A 7,722-nucleotide genomic window follows, 5' to 3' on the forward strand; every position below is an offset into this window, starting at 1 on the left:
CTCGCGCAGATATGCAGTGATTTTCAGTAACTCTCTTTCAAAGCAGCATCTGCAGGTATCCGCCCTGAGGCATAACCACAACTTCGTACGTTAGTAGTATGGGGATGTGTCGGTCTCTAATCGGCACCGAGAACCACTTTGGCTTCAAAAGTGGGAAGTCAAGGAAGTAACAGTGAGAACTCATAAATAGGGTATCTGCTTCTGCCTCTTACTCAGAGAGAACGCGTATAAAGCCACTGTATCTAGCTGCATTACCAGAGACGCTACGGAACCACAGGGCACTGTACTAGGCACATCAGAGGTGTCTCCACAGATCCAGGAAGACCTTCAAGTGCTAGTTGTCTGGCTTGCGTGTTTCTTCCCAGCAGACTGTACACTTTGGGGTGACAGACACACACCCGACTGACTCCCCGACGTCTTCCTCCCCAAGGCCAAAGGACTGAATCATCTGGCGAGTGACTCAAGTTCTCGGGAAGTGTTTGATAGTATCTGATTTAAAGTACTTAGCACACAGTCTGCCAAATGAGGATCATTACCATTCTTAGCTGGCGCTTCCTGATTGAAGTGTGGTCATAATAGCTTGCTTTAAATATAATGGCTGCCTAAAGTACAGTAATTTTTTTTTTAATTTTTTTTAACATTTATTTATTTTTGAGACAGAGAGAGACAGAGCATGAACGGGGGAGGGGCAGAGAGAGAGGGAGACACAGAATCCGAAACAGGCTCCAGGCTCTGAGCAGTCAGCACAGAGCCCGACACGGGGCTCGAACTCGCATGCTGCAAGATCGTGACCTGAGCCGAAGTCGGAACGCTTAACCGACTGAGCCACCCAGGAGCCCCTAAAGTACAGTAATTTAATCTAAATACAGACATATGCTTACCTACAGGTTATAAAACTCCCTTATGAGGACCTGAGGTGTCTATCAAAATATTTGGCTCTGGCAAAACGCGTGTTTCTTAGTGCATTCTGTACCTGACGTGACTGACTCCTAGGTCTTCTTTGTTCACTCAACAAGAGCTAATAAGTGCTTTTTAAGGGACCTACCTGGCTGAATCAAAATTTCCAGAGAAACAGAACCAAGAGGAGAACAAAAGACAAACAGAAAGAGACGTGTTGTCAGGGACTGGTCTGAGCGATCACGGGGGCTGAGGAGTCCCTGGCCTGCTGTCTGCAAGCTGGAGGCCCAGGAAGGAAGCGGGTGGGGAGGCTCCAGTTCAAGCTGGCTGGCCTGAGAGTTGGTGGTTGATGGTGCAAGCCTGACCTGAGCCCGAAGGACCCCCAGGAGCACCAATACCTAAGGGCAGGAGATGAATGCTCCAGTTCAAGCAGAGAGCAAATCTACCCCTCCTCCCTCTGTTCCATGCAGACCTTCAACAGAACAGATGATGCCCACCGGTTCACTCAGTCTCGATTCAAACGCTAACGTCGTCTGGAAACACCCTCACACACAGGCCCAGAGGCCATGTTTTACCATCTGCCTGCGTATCCTTTGGCCCAGTCTTGTTGACACGGAAAACTTTCACACTGGTCCGATGGAACTGGCCAAAGTCCCTTCCGCCCCACTCACCTCTCTGTTTCCTTACCCGCTCCTTCTTTGCACACAGCCCAACCCCTCTCACTGTCCAAGAACTCATCAGGCGAGCTCGCCATGGAGTCTCTGTCCGTATTCATCTCTCTGGCATGACCGTACCACTTATGGAACCAACTATCAATTACTTTACGCCTGTACTCACACATCATCTTCTCTTTAATATCTGAAATCAGATTTCCAATTACAGCCTCCCCGAGACCACCTTCTTGTACTTCTTAATGCATCTATTACTTTGTAACATATGACAAGTAGATTGTATAAACTTGTCTGTCTCCCTCCTACAACGAAAAGCTCTGAAGCCGAGGGAATTTTTGTCTTCCCCGGGAACCACCATACGTTCAGGAAACAGAAAAATTTCTGCACATAAACATTTGAAGAAGTCAGGAATGATTTTGGTACATGCTCTACTTGTGAATATTTTTCCCTTAAGTGTTTTTTTAAAAAATCATTGTAGGGGCGCCTGGGTGGCTCAGTCAGTTAAGCGTCCAACTTCGGCTCAGGTCATGATCTCACTGTTCTTGAGTTCGAGTCCCGCATCAGGCTCTGTGCTGACAGCTCAGCCTGCTTTGGGTTCTGTGTCTCCCTCTCTCTCTGCCCCTCCCCTGCTCACACTCTGTCTCTCTCACACAAATAAACATTTAAATAAATAAATAAATAAATAAATAAATAAATAAATAAATAAATCATTGTAAACACCTCTTTAATGCAAAAAGAAAAATAGGTGTGTAATCATATATAACTACTAGTCAAAGAAATATTCAAGATAGATTTTTGCATTCATTAATTTCTAAAAGAATAGAAATACGATGATACAAACTCTCTCAAGTGAGTCAGTGTAAGCATCGCCCACGCGTTACTGAAGGGGACAGAGCTTGACTTGGGGACAAGCTGGATTCAAACCCAGGCTCTTGGAGAACCAGCCCAGAGTGGGGTTTTCTGAAATATCCTATCTGGATTATCCAATGCCAGAGCTACGGGCACATGCGATCACGGAATACTTGAAATGTGACCAGGATGGCTGCGGACCGGGATTTTTAGTTTTCTTTAATTTATATTCACATTTTAGCAGTCACATGTGCCTAACGGCTACTCCACTAGGCCGCTCAGACTCAGATACAGGATTTTAGACTTTTTTTAAGTTCTCTGATATTCAACTTTACCATACGCAAAACGAGACTGAAACACATTGCTGTAAGTACTAACAGGAATTAAAACTACTAAGTGGTCACATTACACGTCTCAACACGCGGTGGGTGCTCATATAGACGCTCTAGTCGCTGCTCATATATCCTGGTTCTTATGACTTTCTCCTGAAATCCTGCAGCTTGTTTCCTGGTTCCTTAGTTGTGACTTGGCGGCCTTTGGGAGGCCCCCAGCGGGAGCTTCCACCCGGTGGTGAAGACCACTGTACCCCAGTTTTCCCTGCTTTGTATGTTGGAGCTGATGGTTCCATATCGCCCTGGGCAAAGAGTATACAGGAAGTTCTTTAAAAAGAAAGAAGCTCGCTAAGTATTGGGATATGGCTTCAAGAAGAGTGGTTTATTTATCACAAGCATCCCCAAGAAGGTTGTTGGCTGCTGTTCTCAGGCAATTCCAGCTCCTGGGGTGGTGTTCTTGCCCCGACTGCTGGTTTCTCTCTCTGCCTTCTGCTTTAGCCAAGAGGGTGTATCCCGTTCCACTGCTGTGGTATGTATTGTAAAAACGGTACGTCCACACGCTTTACAAAGTCATACATGTTCATGCAGAACTACTAATTTTGTGAATGCTAAGGGGTATTCCCATTTCTTTTCTTTTTTTTTTTTTAATGTTTTATTCATTTTTGAGATAAAGAGAGACAGCACGAGCAGGGCAGGGGAAGAGAGAGTGGGAGACACAGAATCTGAAACAGGCTCAGGCTCTGAGCCGTCAGCACAGAGCCCAAGGCGAGGCTCGAACCTATGAACCGCGAGATCTTGACCTGAGCCGAAGTCAGAGGCTCAACCAACTGAGCCACCCAGGCGCCCAGGGGCGTTCCCATTTCTATCCTGATTTTGGGTCACAGTTGGGTGAAGATAATTAAAATACCTATAAACAGATTTTGATTCTGAGAAAGCCATTTAATGTCATTTAAATGAATCTGTAGTGTCCCTTAGGAAAACATTAAGTGTTTTGTTGTTGTTTGTTTTAAGCAAAGGTAATGGTTTGAGAATGTCTTCCTAAGACCAGTTTGAAAACATTTTTGAAAATTCAACAACTTTTTCCTACAATTATACACACACACACATTTTTTTTCCATCTCATAATTCACAAGTGACAATTTGGGCTGGTACAAGCTTGATGGCACAGTGTCAAGCCCCATTTAAATAACAAACAGTCACAGAAAAAATGTCCAAAACAATTCATTTAAAAGAAAAATGACACTCTTTTTTGCCAGATTTGTTTAACAAGCGTCTGCCTTTAAATCTATCCTCTGACCCTACTTGTCCTTTTTACATCTAGATGCTCATTTTTATACACTTGAATTTTTTCTTTTGTTTTTACATGGGAGCTATTTCTGCAGTCTAGCCAACAAGAGACAGCTGAGTTAAGACACACACAACACACACTGGACTATGCAACTGTGACTTCTACCCTTCCATCCTGTGGGGTCTCTGCCCAACCAGAGTCCTCCTCTGAATGAGAGACAGGACAGGCACACACACAGGTGCCCCTACAAACGTGTTTACAGCACGTATACAGAATAGTGCCTGGCTCTTCGTATGCAATAAAAGAAGTAAGTGATAATTAATGATGTTAATAAAATGTTGCTGAATGGATACACACATTCTGACCTCCCAGCCACAGCTGACCAATTAAAGACTTCGGTTTTACTCACCGACCTGGATATCCTGCAGGTCCGGATTTCAGTGTGGCAGCTGGGGCAACTATTTGATAGCACATACAATCAAAAGGGAAGTTAGCTCCGGGACAGAGAGTAAGAAAAGAGAGGGTACTAAGTGAGAGGCCAGGTCTGGCATCTCAGCATGTTTCGCTGGGCCCTGGGCTAGCTCAGGTGGGATCCTGTGCCTACAAACAGAAGACCCGACAGACGTCATCTCTGTGAGTCGGCAACCAAAGGCACCCGCCTATACAACACGGCACCGTCCCTGACGATCCCCTTCCTGCCCTCCTCTCTCCAGCCCTCCATTTGTCCTCACCCTCCCTTGTGGAGTTCATGCTTTATTTAGCCTCTAAATTCTAGCGTGATCTGAAGCTGTGAGACATTCTGAACCGTGTGGAATCGTTAACTAGGCAGGATAAAAGCTGCTGTAAGTGAACCACAAGGTGAATTTACTAAAATGTGCTACTGTTCAACTAAATGTATTCGTGCAACCTCCACTCAGTAAAGGGAGCCTGGCTAGCTGTTCCTCAGACCTCTCCTCTGATCTGGGGGCACGTAGCTGGACCACAGTTAGCACCCTCTCATGTACAAAGAAGAAATCCTGTGAATGAATGCCAGGAACGCAAGCAGAGCTGATGTGTGTTCCCCGCTGGGGTGGCCTAGAAACCCCCCCAGTATTCCCTTCTCCAAGCTCCTTCCTCTCGGAGAGGGAGAAAAATGAACTCCCTTGCACGTGACATGCTGAAGCTAACAGGCTTGGCTGCAAGATCGGGAGAACCTGAATTCTGGCACCAAGTGCAGGATAACCCTGCCCGTCAAGATCCCCACCTCTGACTTCATGTGTGTAAGCGACACGTGGGATTCTGGAGTTCACCTGTTACCTCGCTAACGCTGTTCTAGAACGCACACGGAAGGTGGCTTTACTGTTGGTCCTGACACTGGAGAGGAAAAGTGGTAACCCAGGAGAGAAGTTGGGGCTCAACCCGGAGAGGAAAGCCAGGGGTGCCCTGCATCCTACAGGATGCGGAGGCCCAGCATCAGAGCCAAGCCCCCAAGCCCGGGATCATGGGCACCCACAGACGGGAGACGGGGAAGCGGGGAGAGCCCACCGGAGCCTGAACAGCAGGAGGGGTACTCGCCACGCCTGTCACCACCTGACACGGAACGGATTCTCCCAGGGCAAAGCAATGCTACTTCGTGGGAACAGCATGTCCTGCTTAGGGAACGGCAATTAGCAACAGGAGGCCCTGCCCAAGCCAAGGGGCCCTGATGGTGCTTACTCAGGGTCAAACTGCAGCAGGAGTGATAGAAAAATGAGCCCCGCAAAGCACTTTGGAGATTTTACACACAACACTGCCAGGCTAAGCCTAAGAACCAGGAAACGCAAGACAGACGTGAAGAAGAAAGGCCCCAGTGTGCTTACACCCAACCCCACCCCCCACAGGTCATCCCCATCGTCCGTTTCCATAGCAACTGTCCATTCCCACGAGCTCTACAGACGGTGTTAAGTTAATGTCTAAACACTTAAAGAAAAAGTTTGCCCCGGATACAGCGAGTGGACAACTTACCAGAACATTCTGCAGGAACTCGGCCCTTCTCTGTGCATTCTAACCACGCAGACGTACTGACACACTGCAGTCCTTACCGGGCGTTCCTGCCCGGATGAAGCAGGTGACAGTCACAAGTTAGCCACAAAACGCTGCTGCCAGATCAGGTTCCAGAGCTCTCTACCATGAGGACACAAGAGCCAATGCCGTGGTAAACACAACCAACTTGGACTACCCTCCTTGCTGCTTTCCCCTGAGCCAACCTCAGATCACGTACTTTGGTGTAGGAAAACCTTATTATTTATGGTAATCAGCATTAAATGCTTACTCTTTTTTACCAAATTACCATGCAGGCTAGTCTCAGAAGCACATGTTACTAACCAGCCTGGGTCACTCTGGCAAATTGTGTTGGGGTACAACACTAAATCCGTTTTGTCAGGACACTTAGGTTTCCCTCTTTTTTTTTTTTTTTTTTTTGTCGTCCACACTGAACTTAGAAAATTGAGTGGGAATCCTTCCCGAGCCCCAGGCAACTGGGCATTTTTAAATAAGCCTTAACTAAGTATAATTAATTTAAATTTCATCAAAGTGTGAACAGCATTTAGTCAAATATGTAAATCTGCCCATGAGACAGAGACAGCAGGTGGGAATGTTGCACCTCAGGCTTCCAAAAATGATCAATCCCAGAGATGCGCAAATCACTATCTCTGATAATCAGGCATCAAGCAGTGTAATTAAGTAGCTGGTTTTAACTCAAAATGTTACACTTCAGACTCTCGGCATCAATAAAGTGCAGAGTGCACGCTGAGAATCACACTGAAGGGAAAATGTGGAGGCGCGTACTTGAGGAAAATTCCAGGCTGTCAAGGGAGAGCTCCGTTTTCTGGGCAGAGTATGTCCCGATGCGGCATCACGGGACTATGCGAACAGGGTCCCGAGCAGCAGGAAGGAGGGCGACGTGGAGGAGGAGACAGTGAGCTCGAAGACCAGGATGGGTTCTTCTTCCGTATCGGGAAGGGACTCGGGACACAGTAACTCAAGACATAACCCTCTGAATGCACTTTTCTCCAGCATTGACTGAGAAGTGCTTCTAAACCAGGTGTTGCCCTGCCTGCTAGGGGACAGGGGCAAGACGCTCGCGGGTGCGTCCAGGTGTGGGGTACAACAACAAATACGGGTTTGACAACATAGGTTCGTGTTCTAGGGGACTCGCAGGAAAGGGGGCCACGACCTCTTAGGGAGATCAGGGAAGTGTAATGAAGGAAATGACTGTGCAGCGGCCCCCAGATACTGGACTGTAAGAGCGCCTGCTACATGCAGCAGACAGACCCGTTCTTCCCAGGTCCTTGGAGTTTGAACTGAGATGCGCAGACACCCAGAGCCGCTGGGCGCCAAGCTCCGAGCATGCCGGATGGTGACAACCACTCTCTCCGTGGCCGGACTCTACCCAGAGTCCTCCACACCGTCAAGGCCCTCCCCTTGGGCTCTGCCCTTGGCCAGTGCGGTTCAGGTTCAACAACAACTCTGCCGGGTCACTAGCAAAGTCCCCCGACCTTGACATTGGATCAAATCCCTCATCTGTCTCCTGGGAATCCTATCCCCATAGCCTGACTTCAGCGAGACACCTGCGGAGTCAGCTTAGCAACAACGCCCCAGCCTTCAAGCTTCCTCTTGGGAACCTCTATCCACTGACCCCACCTGGAGCCATGGCTAAAACCTCACT

The sequence above is a fragment of the Panthera onca genome, chromosome D1 (assembly GCF_046562875.1).
Source record: "Panthera onca isolate mPanOnc1 chromosome D1, mPanOnc1 haplotype 2, whole genome shotgun sequence".
Lineage (NCBI taxonomy): Eukaryota > Metazoa > Chordata > Mammalia > Carnivora > Felidae > Panthera > Panthera onca.